A 19063-nucleotide genomic window follows, 5' to 3' on the forward strand; every position below is an offset into this window, starting at 1 on the left:
TCGCATATATGTGGGGTCACCCGTTCCGACTTATCTTCCGCTGGCAAACCAAACTGGTTCAGGTTCGTTCGCTCACAGCTGCCATGGACCTCCTTGGTATAGAACACACGGAGACGGAGTCTGCTGGCGGTGGCGATACCTTCAGGCGACGAAGACGCTCGGCGGATTGGCAGAAGGTGGGCCGCTCTGTACCCAAGAAAGGGCCTGATCCCTCAGTGTGTCTCCAAGAGAGGGGTGCAGCTGTAGCCTCCGTGGCTCTGGTTACGGAGGCGGCACCAGATGATATTTCGGAGGTGCCGTGAGGCCCGGGAGGGTGCACTGCCAGCGTCAGAGGGGGGCATCCACTGAAGGTACTGTAGTACATCCTGCTGGATGAGTGAGTCCCGTATCGGGAATTGGAAGACTGTAGACTGGTACCTATTCCCCTTGCCTTTGTGGCCTGTATTACAAACTTTCGTACCTCACTCTGTCTTTTTCTTCTCCTGTTTGGTTCTGTTGTGGGGGGTTTTGGTGTATGCGTTGGGAGGAAGGGGGGTGGGTGGGGGGGACTCCGCATCAGACCTCTGCCGCTGGTGTATGTATGTGCATTTTTGCTGCTTCCCTTCATGCCGACTGGTGTGTGCACTAGACATGTGGGCCGGTTGTGCTTTGCCCTGGAACTGCTCTGGGGACCATGCAATGCTGATCTGGTTAGATTGGGATGGCTCGGGAGCTGAAAGTAGTGAGCCTCAATGTCCGGGGGCTAAACAATCCAGTGAAACGCTCTGCAGTCCTGTCCCTCCTTGAGCAATCTGGGGGAGATGTATGCCTCTTGCAGGAGACGCACCTCCTCCACAAGGATGAGCGTCGAATGCGAGACAGGAGATTCCCGCTTCAGTTGTGGTCCTCGGGCCCGGCTAAGAAGAACGGAGTTGCCCTCCTTTTCAGCTCCCGGATGCGATGTAAGGTTTTGTCCTATCTGGTAGATATACGGGGGAGATTTCTGGCGGTGCGGGTGCAGTGGGGAGACACGACTTTCACCATTGGGTCCTTGTACGATCTGAATACACAGCAGGAACCTTTATTGCGCACAGCTCTGGCCCAGGTCCTTGTTTCCCCTGACGCTCTCCTCTTGGTGGGGGGGGGGACTTTAATCTTGTAATGGATGAGACTCTCGATAGATCGGCGAATAGGCTGCACAACTCGGGGACCTGGTCTGCAGAGGGGAAGCGATGGTTGTCGGATGGTGGTTTGCATGATGTGTGGCGGCTGCAACACCCCCAGGAGCGCGACTACACATATTACTCGGCCGCACACCTGACATACTCGGGCCTTGACCATATTCTGGCTTCTTCCGCCCTGCTGCCCCACCTCCATGACGCGGACATTGCCCCCGATCCCTCTCGGATCATGCGCCCTTGACGGTCACGATTACCCTATGCGGCGCGCGACCTCCCTCAGCTGGCTGGCGGCTGCGCGACTCCATGCTTAACGCTGACTCTGTAGTGGCGAAGATTAGGGACACTATCACACATTACTTCGACGAGAACCCAATCGGTGATACGGCGATAGCATCTGTTTGGGAGGCACTGAAGCTGGTAGTTAGGGGGGACTTTATCGCTTTAGCAGCCACGTATGCCAAGCTTCGAAGAGATAAAAGAGGGGAGCTGGAGGGGGATGTACGGGGCTTGGAGTCTGTGCATAAACGTACTGGGGCTCGCAGGGTTTGGAGGGAACTCGATAGGGCGGAATACGTGCTGCTGCGCCACAAGTTCTACCTGAGTGGGGACAAGGGGGGTAAAATGCTTGCACATCGCTTGCGGGCCCAGGTCCAATCCCATGCCATCACCGAAATCCGCGACCACCAATCCGTGTCGCGTACCACTGACTCCGAGATCGTGGCGGCCTTCCGCCGTTTTTACCAAACCTTGTACACAAAGGAGGGTGCACCGCCCGTAGATGGTGACCGATACATTGAAGCGGCTGGCATTACGCCCTTATTTGAGAATGCTGTCGAAGACCTGAACATGGAGATCCGCGTGGAGGAGGTTATCTCTGCCATTGCCCGACTAAAGTTAGCTAAATCCCCTGGGCCCGATGGCTTCTCAGCACTTTTTTATAAAACCTTTTGCCGAGAACTGGCTCCGTTTTTGACCCGCCTCTTTAATTCGTTCCTGGACACGGGCTCGGTCACGCCCTCTATGTCTGATGCTGCCATAACGGTCATACTTAAACCTGGCAAGGACCCCGCTGATTGTAGTTCCTACCGGCCAATCTCCCTCCTCAACGTCGATGCCAAGCTCTTTGCGGGCATCCTTGCGGCACGGCTTAGCCCTCTCCTGGATGGCGTGGTTGAACCAGAGCAATCGGGCTTTTCCTACCTGCCAAGGCAGTGACAACTCTAAGAGATTGCTGCACCTGCTGGATGGAGTCCATCGTGCAAAGACCCAGGCCTTCCTCCTATCCATCGATGCGGAGAAGGCCTTTGACAGGGTTGAGTGGGGGTTCGTTTTCCGAGTATTGCAGGCTTTTGGACTGAAGGGTAATTTCTTGTGCTGGATTCAGGCCCTATATGCATCTCTGAGAGCGGTCGTGCGGGTCAATGGCTGTAGATCGGAACCATTTTCTATCACCAGGGGGACGCGGCAGGGATGTCCCCTTTCGCCGCTCTTATTTGCGTTTTATATGGAGCCCTTTGCCCAGTGTGTCAGGTCCCACCCTCACATTGTGGGCATTCGATTTGGAGCTGACGAGCATAAAATCAGTCTGTACTCTGATGATGTTATTCTAGCTCTACAGAACCCCGCTTCCTCTTTACGCTGCCTCTCTGCGGAGATTCAGACTTTCCATGTCGCGGCAGGCTTCAAGGTTAATTTCACCAAATCTGAAATCCTAAACATTTCTGTCCCGCCGGAGGAGGTGGCTGACCTGCAGCAGGATTTTGACTTCCGCTGGAAGCAGTCTGACATCACGTATCTGGGCATCCGCCTTGTGTCGACTGTGTCTCAGACGCTTTCCTTAAACTACACCACACTGCTAGAGCAGACTACCAAATCTATCTCCGCATGGTCGCCTTTCAACCTGTCCTAGTTTGGCAGGTTGGCGGCCATTAAAATGACTCTTTTGCCCAGAATACTTTACGTCTTTCAAATGCTCCCCCTTACACCGCCGAAGGGAGCTCTGAAGAAACTCTAGGACTTGTTGAATAGGTTTTTCTGGGACAACAAGCGGCCCCGGGCAGCGTTTGCAACGACCACACTCCTGAAAGCAGCTGGTGGTTTGGGCTTCCCCCATCTCACGGCCTATTTTCAAGCCACCTGCCTTCGCTTCGTGGTTGAATGGAACAGACCAGAATCGAGTAAGCATTGGTTTTTCATGGACCAGACTGTGGCGGAGTGCAACATTTGGTGGGAACTCCTGCTGCCTCGCAAAGATAGGGCATGGTGGCTATACTCATCACCGGTGACGTCATCAACACTCAAGGCGTGGGATCAATTGGCACTCCGTAAGGGTTGGACGACCTTCCCCTCACCCATGACGCCGTTTGTAGACAATCCTGCCTTCCCCCCTGGCCGGGCATCGCCGGTCTTCCATCGCTGGCGGGAGAAGAGTTGTAAGAGAGTAGGTATGCTTTTTGATTTTGAGGGGCTTGTCCCTTTTTCGGAGCTACGGTCTGAACATTCCCTACTGGACGTGTTGGATGGTTTTTCTTATGCACAGGTGGCACACTGGGTGACGCATCCGGCAAACGTGGCGTTGATGTCGCGCTCCCTCACGGCTTTCGAGCAATGGCTCCTGCGCAAAAAAGATGATCGGAGCCTTATCTCTGAACTATATGCCATGTTTTTGCGTGACCCGCGGTGGCAGCGTACAAAGGCGCAAGTGCGTTGGGAAGTAGAGCTGGGGCGTCCACTCTCGTAGAGAGAGTGGGAACAGGTATTCTATCGCGCGCATCACACTACAGCTAACACGGCGGGTATGGAGTCGGCCTACAAACTTGCGACATATTGGTACTGTACACCACCGTGCGTTGCATCCTGGGACAGGGCTAGATCCAGTCTCTGATGGAGAGGGTGCGGTATGTCGGGCAATCTCCTGCATTTGTTATGGCGCTGCCCTAAGCTAGAACGATACTGGAAAACGGTTCTTGAGGAACTAGATGCTGCGTTCCAGATCGCATTGCCTAGGCTCCCCAAGCACACACTGCTAGGCCTCCCACATCCCGCTTGTTTTCCACTGTGCACGCCGCCAGGACGACAAATTGCACTAGGACTGCTGACTGCAAGACAGGTCCTGCTGGTGCGCTGGGGCTCCCCGGACGTCCCGGATGTGCGTGACTGGTTGACGCGCTTGTGGCATGCCTTGGCGATGGAACGTCATTCCTTGAATATGGATGGCAGAGGGTCCGAATATGCTACCCTGTGGGCCCCGTTTCTGAGACTTCTGTCTAAGGAGTTCAGAGAAGTTACATGTCTGAAGTACCTACAAATCCTAAAGCTTATTCCCCTGGGTCCGATGAGTGCTGTGCTGGTGCCCTAGTTTCTAGGGACGGATCTGTCTGGATCAGAGAAGTGGGTGTGATGCACTTACCTTGGCTGGGGGCTGATGCGGAGTGGGGTGGGAGGGAGGGGGGTATGGGGGGATCAGCTAGGGGGGGACGGGTGGAAGGGGGGGTGGGGGTTGTTTCCTCTATTTTCTTTCTTTAGTTCTTGTTGGTTTTCTCTTCTATGAAAATTGCGGACTCCGCTTTGCCGGTGAGGGGGTGCCTATGGTTTTTACTACGCAGGACCGCCCTCCGGGTTGTAGGTCCAAACGCTGTGTTTACTCATTGCTTGCTTACGCCCTGCCGGCAAGTCGATGTAGGCAGCTGGGCTGTGTATGATGCTAACTGGCCGCATAATAAAATGTTTGATTCTAAAATGAATGTCAGAGTTCCTGAGTTTGTGGTGGGAGAGCGGGTGGGGATAAAAAAAACCTGGTTTCATTGTCAAAGGATTTTCGAAATTCTTTCCTCCCATCAAGGTTGTTAAAGTTTTCAAAAATAGTGTGGTCACTCAAGATGGAAGAATTTGGAATGTTCGTAGAGCGGCTAAGTGTAGTGATCAGTTTGAAGATAACCATAGAAAGTTAGTACATGATCTGAAGGATTATCCCCAAAATGTTGTACATAATGATTTATCCATTGCTTCTAGAGTTAAAGGTAATGTCAGACCTAAAAAACTACCTAGCAGGTATTTAAATTAATGTGTTATTTCTTTAGGGATAAGATGTGTTACATTCTGTATGTTATGATATTTGCTCTTCTATGTCTATTTGATGTTGTTCATGGCTGGAGCCTGGAATGTATTGATGTGTGCTTGCATCTTACAGTCTTGGTTCCAAGTTCCATGTGGGACAGTTTACTGGATGATTGGATCTCTCCAGACGTGCTGTGCTCTACCAGAATATTTATTCAATAAATATACATATTTTATAAATTCCTGGCACCTTCTTTTCAATACGAGGTTAGTGCTCGTGTATGCAGCACATGGTGTATATGACTTACCTGATGGGTGAGGGGGTTCCTGGTCTCAACTCTTCCTAGCCTTACCATGCATGGCCCTTGTTGGTATCTGCCCTTACTGGAGATTGCTCTGGCAGTGGGATGCCCTGGATTGCTCAATAAGAAGAGTGAAATTAGTTGTAGAAACTCGCAGACTTGGATCACATCACCCTGTGCCTCATTCATTTGCTGATATCTGCGATGAAACTCGAGTAGTCAGAGAAAGCGGTGGTGATTGTAAATCTTTTAGATTACATCTTCAAGAAGGAAGTTAGTGGGTTGGTATAATTGGTTGTGCTGCCATAGGGGCTTAGGCTATTAGGTTATATCACCCATTGTGTGGCATCTGCTTTACTTTAAGCACTAAGGACAAGACCTGGACAGTTAGAAATAGTGGGGGATAATTGGCTTTCTGAAATTTCTAATCCTAGCAGGTATGACTGGCTGTTATGCCCAGTGGGCTTGGGTTAGATCACCCTCCGACTTCTTAATTGAGACTAAGGCAGCTTGGTGCAATGGGAGTTGATGGCCTTCATACATTTGAGCTTCTGTCAGGAAGATGGTACATAGGCTTGGATTACGCCAGCCCCTGCCTCACATTTTCTGACTTCTGGAGAGCAACTGGGGCATATGGAGCATTTAACTTTCATAAATTAATATTTCTGGTGGTAAGGTGATGAGCAGAGAGGCAGGATGGCAACGCGTCTGTGGCTGAGTGAGCACTGCAACCGACCGCGTCCCTCTAAAACCCACAGAATAGTGAGCGGAGGTGGTACAAGATGGGCTAACACTGGCCAATACTGAAAGCTCGAGTGATTAATAGCTGTCTGCTGCGACGTACAGTTATTGCCATCTGGAAATGCTCCGTTGTTTACTTACGTGGGGAAAACAGAGACAGAGACGAGAGCTTTAGTGTTGGATTCCTGGGTATCACCTCTGCTTCTGGTGCAGTATACCCTGTGGGGGATCGGCCGGGATGCTCCAAGGACTGGGAGCGAGCCATTACGGGAAAAGATGCCCCCAAGAATGCCAGGGGAGCCAGGGGAACCAAACAACGCATTGAAGCCCAGGCAGAGACTTCCTCGGGGCAGCAGGCAGGAACCGACCCGAGATAGACATAATGTCCGCACTGTGCCCATTCCAGGAAGGTACCCTACTTCTGCATTCGTATTACTAAACACAGCCAACAGTCGTTGTATTTGGTGGTCATTGTTGGCCGCAGTTTTATTACTTGTTACATACATCATACATGTGCAACTCCCCTGGATGCCTTCTTGTGGCAGGGGTCATAAATCATTGAGGTATCATAAATCATTCTGCCACAATCGGCCATCATTTTGTTGTCATAGATCATTCTGCCTGATCCTCATCAGCAATCATAAATCATAGGCCATAAATCATCGTAGTCTCATAAATCATTCTGACACAAACAGTTATCATTTTGGTATCATAAATCATTCATCATGATCATCATAAATTATGAGCCATAAATCATTGGCTGGTCATAAATCACTTGTCTGTCTTTTGCTCATTTGCATCTCCTAGGTTCGTAAATCACCCTGACAGTTCATAGATTGCTCTTTGTTGTTTTCCACGCCCCTTTGCGTGTGAGGGGTAGCCTTTCCCCCGGAGTTAGGTCCAGACTCGCTACCTTGCAGTCTCTTTTGTGCCCTGCCATCTGGCGGGGGTTGGGCTGCGAGTGGCGTCTCCGTTTGCTACCTCCTTTTTGTCAGGCCTACTCACCCTGCCGTGAGGCATCCCTGTGTGAGTGGCCCTCCTTCTTTATTATTATTAAATTACATTTGTAACGCGCCTGGTTACACTTGCTAGTGTGTCCCAGCGCTATAGAAAGCCATAGTCAACTCCTTCAGTGTTGTTCTCCACAGCCGGTCAAACGGTAGTCCCGTCCTAGTCTTTGGGGAACAGGTGAGTTTTCAGCTCTTCGCGGAATACCGACTCTGACGTTTCCAAGCAGAGCTTCTGAGGGAGTTTGTTCCACTGTTGAGCTGCCAGGACACGAAAGGAGTGCCCTCCCATTCTCACTCTGCTAAATTTGGGAACCGGAACCTGAACCTGCCCCGTCCCGCTTGATCTCAGCTGACGGGTAGGGTGGTAAGGATTCAGCAGGTTGTGGAGATATGTGGGTCCTTTCCCCTATAAGATGCGATGACCTACACAGAAGGCTTTAAATGTCACACGCTCCCTGATAGGCAGCCAGTGCAGTGTTTTGAGTGATCTCTTAGAGGAAGCCCTCTTGGGCAGCATGAGGATCAGGCCGGCAGCCGCATTCTGTACGTGCTGCTGCCTCTGTGTGGACTTACCACTGGCCCCCAGGTACAGGACATTCCCATAGTCCAGCCTGTATGTCATTAAGGCGTGGACCATGGTTTTCCTGGCTGGCAGTGGCAGTAGATATAATGTTTTCTTAAATACCCTTAGGATGCCAAAGCAGGTGCCTGCCAACTGTTTGGTCTGCTGCTCGAACGAGATTTTATTATCGAGCCATACCCCCAGGTTTCTCACTGGATTGCTGGGAGTGGGTAGGGGATCCGCGCTGGAGGGCACCATGCCGAGGTCCATACTGATGGAGCCTTCCCTACAATCAATACCTCCGTCTTGTTTCCGTTGAGCTTGAGGCAATTATTTCCCATCAAAGCAGCAAGATGCTGCAGACATGAGATGAAATTAGCGGCAGCCTGCTCCTTCGGTTGTGTCAAGATCACAACCAGTTGCATGTCGTCTGCATAGGACATGGCCTTTACCCCAAATTTTTCTGTTACCTCTGCTACAGGTGCAACATATAGATTAAAAAGGGTAGGGCTAAGACTGGACCCTTGTGGCACTCCTTGTCCAGTCCCATGCTTTACCCACCACTCCTCCCCTTTTCAGACACTGTAGCAGTGTGTGATGAGCCACAGTGTCGAAAGTTGCACTGAGATCGAGCAAGATCAGTGCCGCCGTTAGGCCTTCGTCCGCGTATTTTCGTAGGGTCTCTCTAGATAGCAGTAGTGCTGACTCTGTCGAGTGGAGAGCATGGAAACCCGATTGGGTGGGGTGGAGCAGTCCATTAGATATGGCCCTGGTGGGGAGAAGACTAAACCTATACCATCCACTGAGGGTATCCACCAGGGATGCATTTTAGCTCCCTTTTTATTTTTGGTTTATATCAATGGATTAGAAAGTTTTTTGTTGGAATGTGGTGCTGACTTTCCACAGGCTAATGGTAAAAGGATACCAATGTTGTCATACGCAGACAACACGGTTTTAATGACCCTTACTGCCAATAGCATGCAGATTTGTTTGAATGCTTTTGATATATTTATGGAAAGCTTAGATCTTAGGGTCAATTTCACTAAATCTTTTGCCATGACTTGCGGCCCGAAAGGTGTAAAAACCCACAGTTATATGGTGAAAGACTCAATTATTGTGAAAGTTGACAACTTTAATTACCTGGGTAACCTCTTTAACAAGAAACTGAATTGGGACCCTTTGATATCAGCTCGGGTCCAAAAGGTTACACAATCAATTGAAGGCCTTTTTCGTTTTGCCAGCAAACTAGGTCAAAGGCCAATAGCAGAATTAATATCCTTATATAAAGCCAAGTGTGTCTCCATTGCAACTTTCCGGGCTGGAGTCTGGGGGTCACAAAATAGTGAAAAGTTACAGGTTATGGAGAACAAATGTATAAAATGTCTCCTATCTGTCCCATCTGGTTCTTCGAACAGTTTCTGTCATGGAGAGGTGGGTATGGAGTTTGTAAGTGACATTATACATGTATCTCCACTATTGCTATGGTCTAAAGTTTGGCAATCTGAAGAATGGAGTCTACGAAGCAAGGTGACCAATGGTTCCTCAAACCCCATGGACTCAAGGCAATCTTTACCTCTGAAAGGGTTAATGAGGCACTAAATAGTTTGGCTGACTCCATATTAAAGTCACCAACTCCCACAGTAGTAGTTAGCAATACCTCATTTGGATTAAAGATTTTACTATAATGAGCTACCCAGGAGTCTTCTGGTATGTGCACTTGCATGGTACCCTTTTCTTCAGATTTTAAAAATGGTTGGTTTATTACCTCCCAAAAAAACCTAGTATCCCTCAGTTCAGCCGCTTTCTCCAGATCCTCCCAGGCCTTAGTCCTTAATTCAGTTTACCGTCTACTAATTGCGTCTCTATACCTTTTCCTAGCCGATCTATCCAAGTCTCTATCGCGTGGTACTTGGCGTAAAGCCTTTGTTAAACTTGTTTGAGCAGCAGATCATTCTGCGTCAAACCATTTAGGTCCCCTATCTTGCCTCCCCCCCCACTGTTTTTACAAGGTGTGATGCCACATTTCCTAGCAGGGATTCAAAATTCCTGATTATAAAGTCTGGATCGGACGTAGGCGTCAAACAGATTTCTATCCCTGCCTTATTTTTCTTGAAGATATCCGCCTCCAATTGCTTCACATCTACCTTGGCCCACCTTAGGGTGACCCCCTGATTTTGACTATATTTTATCGGTTGTTCCGCGGTCTGGGTTTTCTCAAAGACAGGGTTAAAACTCACAATTAGGGGGTTGTGGTCACTGGCGGGATTCGCCTCAATCTTAAAATCGGGAAACGTCGTTTACGACGCAACTTTTAGCACGCAGTGCTATTACAACGCAGACTTTAAAACGCATTCCAATACAACGAATTACACTGGGGGGCGCTCTAGGATAGGGAATTGTTTTAATTTACTATCCAACACCTTCCCTAGTGTCCACGGGGACTGGTGTTGGAATAGTAAATTAAAATATTCACTATCCAACACCCCTTAGTGTAATGCGTTGTCATGCGTTTTAAAAATTGCGTTGTTTCAGCATGCGTGCTAAAAGCATGCGTTGTAACAACGTACATCCTTAAAATCCTTTACAAGATGGGCAAAACCCATGGATACCATAGCAAAATCAATTGTACTCGCTCGACCCCCTGTACCCTTAAAAGTGGGTATACAGCAGCGGTGCATTGGGCAGCACGCGGGCAAAACCCCCATCGGGCAGTAACAACTTGTATCTACCGATGTTTCCTGCTCGCTGTCCTGCGCCCAACTGCCCTGCTTCTGGTCGGCTGCTTCCATCTGCTTATGCCGGATGCACTCAGGCCATGAGCCCGCCCGCTCTGCTCGCTTAACCTCCTCCGGATGCCCCTCAGCAATTCTGCCGGCTTAGTCGAGTGTCCAAGATGCTATCCGCACGAGAGGGGGTAGCGGGGTACCAGGTGGCAGAAGGTGGCCAGCCTGCAGCGCCGCCCATCCTTACTCGTTGGGCCCGCACCTTGCCACTGCGGTCGGCGCTGGCTGCAGAGGGCCTTTTCCTTTCCAACTGCTGCCTGGGGAGCTGGGGGTCCTGCCTGTATCTCTTGACCTTGGGCCTCCGTCCAATCTCCGTCCACTAGAAATTCTCAGCGCCGCTCCCCCATCTCCATGATGTAGAGTGAGCTGCCCCAGGGGGAGCATCGCCCTTTATCTCCCCTTTTGTCTTCTCGCCCTTGGCCTGAAAAAAGGGGGGAAGGGGGTGTCACCCTATTGGATGATCCGAGCCCTCGTCAGACCCCCTCCTATTGCGCGGCGCTTCCTGGCGGCGCAAACCATTTCTATTTCCTTTTTGGGCTCTGGCGGCCATTATGGCGCTGGCCCTCAAGGCCCCTTTCGGAGGCGGCCTCTGCTACAATGACAAGGAGAGGCTACAGAAGACACAAGTAGTACACTGCGATCTGGGAGCTGTCGGACTGCGGGGCCAGGGAAGAAAACTCCTGATATGTTTCTTGTCGTCAGTAAAGAAAAGAGTGCCAATTTAGGCTCCTCAACAATGGAGGAGGATGCTGAGTTGCAATGTGATGAGGTGAGCGGCAAGAACATTGGGGGCATTGGCAATGATATTGCGCCAGAAACTGGAATAAATGAGGGTAGTTATGCTGGTCAAATGGACAATGATTCTGCTATATCTACCCATGGGGTCGCTGGTGGGCCAAATAACCAACATGTTTCAACTTATGCAATAGGGGGGACAGAACCTGGTTCTAATATAGCGCAAAGTACTTCTGGAGGCTTGGGGCAAGATAAAAGCATCAGCATCAGTGGTCATGCATCTGCATCTGCAGTGGGAGGACAAATTGGAGATCTAACTCAACAAGCGCATTATAATAAGGCACAGGTGTCGACAGAGGGGGACTTGGTTGAAAATGTTTTCTCGATGTCTGATCAATGGAATTTATCAAGGGATGAATCTGTCCAACAGTCTGATGGTCCAACTAGCTCGCCGAGCGGTCAGTGGAGCGAGACTAGCAGTACACATTTGGTTGAGAATTGGACTGGGATGCCCGGCTCAGACACTATACGGAAAAAGAAACCAATTACAACGATAGTCAGAGAAGGGTCTAACATATTGACTCCAAATAATCAAACATTACCATCTGCAGGTTCAGTTGATCCTTTTGCAGAGCTGCAACAGGGAGACTCAAATCCAACGGAACAAACGGAAGAAATCTCACTGGCAGTTATATACAAGACAATTATGTCACACCGAGAGGCGACCCGGGCAGAGAGCCAGAAAATGCTGGGGGCCTGCCGTAAACTACAAAGTACACTCCGTCGTGTTGTCAAATCCTGTTCCGAATCCACTGAGCGGATTACAGAGACTGAGAATCGTATTTCTAATTTAGAGGATGTAACCACTGCTCAAAAGACGGTGATAGATGATCTGGCAACGCAGTGACATGGTGTGGAAGCTTAAAGACATGGAAAATCGGCTTCGGCGCATCAATTTAAGAATCCAGGAGGGCAGTGAAGGGAATGACCTGCGGAAATTTGTGGTGGAACTATTTACTGAAGCCTTTCCAGAACTGAAGCAGTAGGCATGGGACAACGAAGTTTAAAGAGCCCATCGGTACCCTTTTCGACAGAATCAGGGGGCGAATCAGGGGGCCAGTAAACCGGTGCAACCCAGAGCAATTCTTATATGTCTATAGTTTTTGGATGTATGACGTTACAACGCATACTTTTACAACGCATACCTTTACAATGCATTTTTTACAACGCAACATCCATTACAACGCATTTGCATGTATGGTAAGTATTGGATAGTGTAGGGGTAAAAATTACTATTCTAACTTCAGGGGGGTGCAACAGTAGGGTAATTGCTGGATAGTGTAGGGGTAAAAATTACAATTCTAACTCCAGGGGGTGCAACAGTAGGGTAAGTGTTGGATAGTGTAGGGGTAAAAATTACTATTCTAACTCCAGGGGGGTGCAACAGTAGGGTAAGTGTTGGATAGTGTAAGGGTACTATGCGTTATAATGGTATGCGTTGTAATGGTATGCGTTGTAGTGACTGCGTTGTAATGACATGCGTTGTAATTGTATGCGAAAAACGGATGTATAATGTTTTTAGCTTTTTTTCTTTCTTTTTGACATGGACTTAATGATGATGTGCTATAGCTTGTTATTTCTCTTTCCTCTTTTTTTAATTTAGGAAGTACAGCTGCTTTAATGTATTAAAATACAGTAGAGTCGAGGATATGTAGATAATAGTGTACAGGTGAGGAAAACTCTGTGGGGGAGGGGAGGCGGTCTGTGCTGGGGCAGGGCTGTCCATTAACCAAGACCTATGGTACTTGCAGCCTCTTTTTCTGGGTGGATAGGGGGGGGTCCCTGCTAGCAGAAGGGACAAGGGGTGGGAAGGGGGGGGGCTTGTTGGGACGTTTTGGGGTGGCTGCTAAAGGGGCACAGCGTGTGGGGAAAAATGGGGTAAAAAAGCCAATAAGTGTTTGCCCGCAAAATAAAAGAAGCAAGTCTTCGCAGCTTGAAGAAGATTTAAGATGAGTTTGTTTTCAGTCTGCTCATTTAATGTTCAGGGTCTGAATGAGAGAGCCAAAAGGCAAAGGGTAGCACAAGAAATTAAAAATATGAACCCCGATGTGATTTGTATTCAAGAAACACATATCCCTTGGTCTAAACGGAAGGTCTTAACAGACTTAGGGTATAAGCTACTGGCTTGCACCTCACAGGGGACTACAACTAGAGGAGTTGCTATATTGGCTAAAATACACAATTTAATGAAAGGAAAAAGTCTTGCGGACAAATATGGGCGATGGGTTATTGTGGAGTGTAGTTTGACTAATAAAAAAAGTACAATGTGCTCGGTGTATGGTTCCAATCATGATAAGGGCCAGATAATTGATTACCTAAACACAGAGTTAGCCTCCTGGGTATCCCCTTTGATTTGATGAGGGGATCTTAATATCCAGCTGGAAGAAATCGCGCAGGGCTCTACAGGAGAAAAATACTATGGTTGGAAACCTAAAGTTTATAAGGCCCTAGGGCAGCTTATATATGATCATGGGCTGGATGATGAGTGGTCTCGATTGAAGCAGGCAGACCCTGGATATACGCATTATTCCTGTCCACATCAAAAATTATTCAGAAAAGGGGGTGGTGATGAACAGAGTGTCTGAATTAAGCAGACCACTCTTACCCAGTCCAAAGATCAGGGCTTGATCCATCACCGTTTTTTAGCGCACTGCACCATCCCAGCTCAGAACTTGGCTATATGCAAATTAGTCTGACCCTGGCCCAGTGCATCATGGGAACAGGGCAGACCAAACTACCAAGCCAATTCTTATACTGGGAAGGAAACAAGCTACCGGGGACCGGTTTCTGGCATTTCAGCCGTCTTCGGCCCGGCTTGCTTGAATCCTGATGGTGCAATGAGCTAGGGACTCACATCTGAGTATACCCTTCCACGCTTATGGTGGAGAAAAATGATTCAGAAAATGGGGTGGTGATGAACAGAGTGTCTGAATTAAGCAGACCACTCTTACCCAGTCCAAAGATCAGGGCTTGATCCATCACCGTTTTTTAGCGCACTGCACCATCCCAGCTCAGAACTTGGCTATATGCAAATTAGTCTGACCCTGGCCCAGTGCATCATGGGAACAGGGCAGACCAAACTACCAAGCCAATTCTTATACTGGGAAGGAAACAAGCTACCGGGGACCGGTTTCTGGCATTTCAGCCGTCTTCGGCCCGGCTTGCTTGAATCCTGATGGTGCAATGAGCTAGGGACTCACATCTGAGATAAATAACGGTGATGGATCAAGCCCTGATCTTTGGACTGGGTAAGAGTGGTCTGCTTAATTCAGACACTCTGTTCATCACCACCCCCTTTTCTGAATCGTTTTTGGCCACTATAGGTGTGGCAGGGTATACTCAGACATGAGTCCCTTTCTCACTGCATAATCAGGATTCAAGCAAGCCGGGCCGAAGAAGGCTGAAATGCCAGAAACCGGTCCCCGGTAGCTTGTCTCCTTTCTGGTGAAGAATTGGCTTGGTAGTTTAGTCTGCCCTGTTCCCATGATGCACATGGGCCAGGGACAGATTGATTTGCATATAGCCAGGTTCTGAGGTGGGATGGTGCAGTGAGATAAATAACGGTGATGGATCAAGCCCTGATCTTTGGACTGGGTAAGAGTGGTCTGCTTAATTCAGACACTCTGTTCATCACCACCCCCTTTTCTGAATCGTTTTTGGCCACTATAGGTGTGGCAGGGTATACTCAGACATGAGTCCCTTTCTCACTGCATCATCAGGATTCAAGCAAGCCTTGCCGAAGAAGGCTGAAATGCCAGAAACCGGTCCCCGGTAGCTTGTCTCCTTTCTGGTGAAGAATTGGCTTGGTAGTTTAGTCTGCCCTGTTCCCATGATGCACTGGGCCAGGGACAGACTGATTTGCATATAGCCAGGTTCTGAGCTGGGATGGTGCAGTGAGATAAATAACGGTGATGGATCAAGCCCTGATCTTTGGACTGGGTAAGAGTGGTCTGCTTAATTCAGACACTCTGTTCATCACCACCCCCTTTTCTGAATCGTTTTTGGCCACTATAGGTGTGGCAGGGTATACTCAGACATGAGTCCCTTTCTCACTGCATCATCAGGATTCAAGCAAGCCGGGCCGAAGAAGGCTGAAATGCCAGAAACCGGTCCCCGGTAGCTTGTCTCCTTTCTGGTGAAGAATTGGCTTGGTAGTTTAGTCTGCCCTGTTCCCATGATGCACTGGGCCAGGGACAGACTGATTTGCATATAGCCAGGTTCTGAGCTGGGATGGTGCAGTGAGATAAATAACGGTGATGGATCAAGCCCTGATCTTTGGACTGGGTAAGAGTGGTCTGCTTAATTCAGACACTCTGTTCATCACCACCCCATTTTCTGAATCGTTTTTGGACACTATAGGTGTGGCAGGGTATACTCAGACATGAGTCCCTTTCTCACTGCATCATCAGGATTCAAGCAAGCCGGGCCGAAGAAGGCTGAAATGCCAGAAACCGGTCCCCGGTAGCCTGTCTCCTTTCTGGTGAAGAATTGGCTTGGTAGTTTAGTCTGCCCTGTTCCCATGATGCACTGGGCCAGGGACAGACTGATTTGCATATAGCCAGGTTCTGAGCTGGGATGGTGCAGTGAGATAAATAACGGTGATGGATCAAGCCCTGATCTTTGGACTGGGTAAGAGTGGTCTGCTTAATTCAGACACTCTGTTCATCACCACCCCCTTTTCTGAATCGTTTTTGGCCACTATAGGTGTGGCAGGGTATACTCAGACATGAGTCCCTTTCTCACTGCATCATCAGGATTCAAGCAAGCCGGGCCGAAGAAGGCTGAAATGCCAGAAACCGGTCCCCGGTAGCTTGTCTCCTTTCTGGTGAAGAATTGGCTTGGTAGTTTAGTCTGCCCTGTTCCCATGATGCACTGGGCCAGGGACAGACTGATTTGCATATAGCAAGGTTCTGAGCTGGGATGGTGCAGTGAGATAAATAACGGTGATGGATCAAGCCCTGATCTTTGGACTGGGTAAGAGTGGTCTGCTTAATTCAGACACTCTGTTCATCACCACCCCCTTTTCTGAATCGTTTTTGGCCACTATAGGTGTGGCAGGGTATACTCAGACATGAGTCCCTTTCTCACTGCATCATCAGGATTCAAGCAAGCCGGGCCGAAGAAGGCTGAAATGCCAGAAACCGGTCCCCGGTAGCTTGTCTCCTTTCTGGTGAAGAATTGGCTTGGTAGTTTAGTCTGCCCTGTTCCCATGATGCACTGGGCCAAGGACAGACTGATTTGCATATAGCCAGGTTCTGAGCTGGGATGGTGCAGTGAGATAAATAACGGTGGTGGATCAAGCCCTGATCTTTGGACTGGGTAAGAGTGGTCTGCTTAATTCAGACACTCTGTTCATCACCACCCCCTTTTCCACATCAAAAATTAGCAAGGCTTGACTATTTTTTGCTCTCTAAAATACTGTTAGCCGATGGGCAAATAAAGACCTTCCCAAGAATAACTTCTGACCACAACCCTATAGTATTAAAACTTAAAATGATGGGAGTGGTTCGACCTCGGGGCACTTTCTCCTTCGATCGGTAGTTACTGCTAAATGATCAGTATGTCAATCATATAAAACTGTGGCTGAAGCAATTTTTAGAAATAAACCGGGGCACCACTAAAAATGCCATTTTGTGGGATACTCTAAAGTCAGCATTAAGGGGAGAAACCCTGAGCTTTGGATTATATGTTCAAAAGAAGCAGAGACAATTGATTCAGGAATTGTATGAGAATCTTGAACAAGCTGAGTACGCGTTAATTCGGGCGGTGACAGAAGACATGAGGGATAGCTCACAAGCAGAGGTAGCACGCTATAAAATCTATCTTGATTTGAGGAATGGGCTAAGGACATCACCAAAAAATATCAAACATACCGAAGGGAATGCCAAAAGTTTGGGGAGACTACTGGCAGGTGCTTGGCCAAGAAAATCAGGAATAGGCAGGTAAAAGACACAATTACTACAATAGAAGATGGCAATGGGAATGTAGTAGACACTTCAGCGGAGATTTTAGAAATGTTTAGAGTGCTTTATGAGGTGTTATATACAGAGGAATATGAAAGTCCGGATAGTGTAACATCATTTTATGAAGACCCATATAGGAAAACACTCAGTGCTGAGGACTCTGCATACTTGAAAGAACCTATAACCCAGGAGGAATTAGTGGAGTCGGTTGGATCTTTAGCACTGGGGAAGGCGGCCGCTCGAAGTCTATAAGAGTTTACTTTTCGAAATACAGGCAGATATGTTGGCGGTGTTTCGGGAAGCCCAGAAAGGGGATGCACCAAGGTACACCAAGGTCATGGGAGGCGGATATAGTTATTTAAAAAAAAAAAGATAAGCCATCCTTGTTACCTGGATCTTATAGACCCATCTCGCTTTTAAACTGCGATGGAAAGATCTATGCCGAAATTTTGGCATCACAACTTTCACAGGTAATAACCCCTATAGTATCTGCGCGACAACATGGGTTCATCCCAGGTAGAGGCATGGTCAATCATGTCGGCAGAGTAGTCACTATGTTGGATATTGCTAATACACAGAAAACATCTTGCGGAGTAGTGCTACTGATGGCTGAGAAAGCGTTTGACCGTGTCTCCTGGGAGTTCCTTTGGGCCACTATGAGGTGGCAAGGTTTTGGTCCTGGGTTTATTCAAGCACTACGAAGTATGTATAAGGCACCCAGAGCAAAAATATGCGCAATGGGTCTGGAGTCGGATTTAGTGGTAATATCAAGAGATACACGGCAAGGGTACCCCTGCTCCCCTTTATTATTCGCCGTGTATATTAACCCCTTTTTAAATTTACTGGAAATGCGGCTAAATGTGCTTGGAGGGCGGCCCGGGATGGAAGTTTCTATATTAGCATATGCAGATGACATTGCTGTGATCTCACCAGACCCAGCTAAATCTATACAAGAGATTGAACAGCTAGCAGCTGTATTTGAAGAAAAATCTGGATTTAAGCTAAATATCGCAAAAACACAAATAATTTTGTTTGCATGTTTTAATGACGATAGGGTTACAGAAGAGGCTACATATTTGGGTATTCGTATCAATGCATGTTTAGAAAAGATGGTAATATCTTATTGGGAACCATTGGTATCTAAAATTAAGAAGAATTTGTATAGGCTAGAAGGCCTGCACTTATCTTTAGTAGGTAGGTGTAATGTGTTAAAAATGGATGTTTTACCCAAAGTATTATACTATTTTAGATGTGTCCCTCTGGAACTCACACAGAAGCAATTACAGAAATTGAAAGTTATTTGCAGTAGTTTCCTGTGGGCACAAGGAAAGCCCCGGCGTGCTATGAGTTATATGATTTTACCACGACATCGAGGGGGGTGGGCTGTTCCAAATTTTTTGTTCTGTTATTGGGTGTGTTTACTACAACAGATGGGCATAGTGTTGATTGGTGAAGAGGAGGAAAGGGTAGAAGAGTCCCTGAATATATATATAAGATGTTATTAGGTGCCAAAACAGAGAGGAACTTCTTTCAGAACTTGGAGCCTAGTTACTATAAGAAAACTCACTTTAAGGTGCTCCTAGCAGCCTATAAAGTATAGTCTGAAATTCGTAAAATGTTGAAGATTGGTATACTTAATTTCTATTCACCTATATCCTCTCCTGCGCTACCTCCCTTAATTTTGTCTGACG

The sequence above is a fragment of the Lissotriton vulgaris genome, chromosome 4_1 (assembly GCF_964263255.1).
Source record: "Lissotriton vulgaris chromosome 4_1, aLisVul1.2, whole genome shotgun sequence".
Taxonomy (NCBI): domain Eukaryota; kingdom Metazoa; phylum Chordata; class Amphibia; order Caudata; family Salamandridae; genus Lissotriton; species Lissotriton vulgaris.